We start from the raw sequence: 376 nt of genomic DNA, 5'->3' as shown, positions 1-376 counted from the left end.
AAGGGAGGATGTAATGAGGATGGAGCCAGACTCTTCTCAGTGGTGCCCAGCGACAGGCCAAGGGGCAATGGGCACAAACTGAAGCATAAGAGGTTTCAGTTGAATGTGAGGAATAATTTCTTTACTTTGAGGGTGACAGAGCACTGGAACAGGCTGCCCATGGGGGTTGTGGATGGTGTCCTGCGCAAAATGCTCTAGGTGAACTTGCTTTAGCAGGAGGTTTGGTTCTCCGGAGGTCCCTTCCAACCCCTGCCATTCTGTGATTCTGTGAAAGGGAGATGTTTGCAGGATGTCACAGGCTCTGTCTGCACTGAGGCACCACCAGTGCCGTGGGTAGTATGGTTGCCCACCCGACACAGGCTGCTTGCATGATGCC

Source organism: Egretta garzetta, unplaced genomic scaffold (assembly GCF_000687185.1).
Source record: "Egretta garzetta isolate BGI_Z169 unplaced genomic scaffold, ASM68718v1 scaffold138, whole genome shotgun sequence".
Classification (NCBI taxonomy): domain Eukaryota; kingdom Metazoa; phylum Chordata; class Aves; order Pelecaniformes; family Ardeidae; genus Egretta; species Egretta garzetta.
This window is presented reverse-complemented; position numbering follows the sequence as displayed.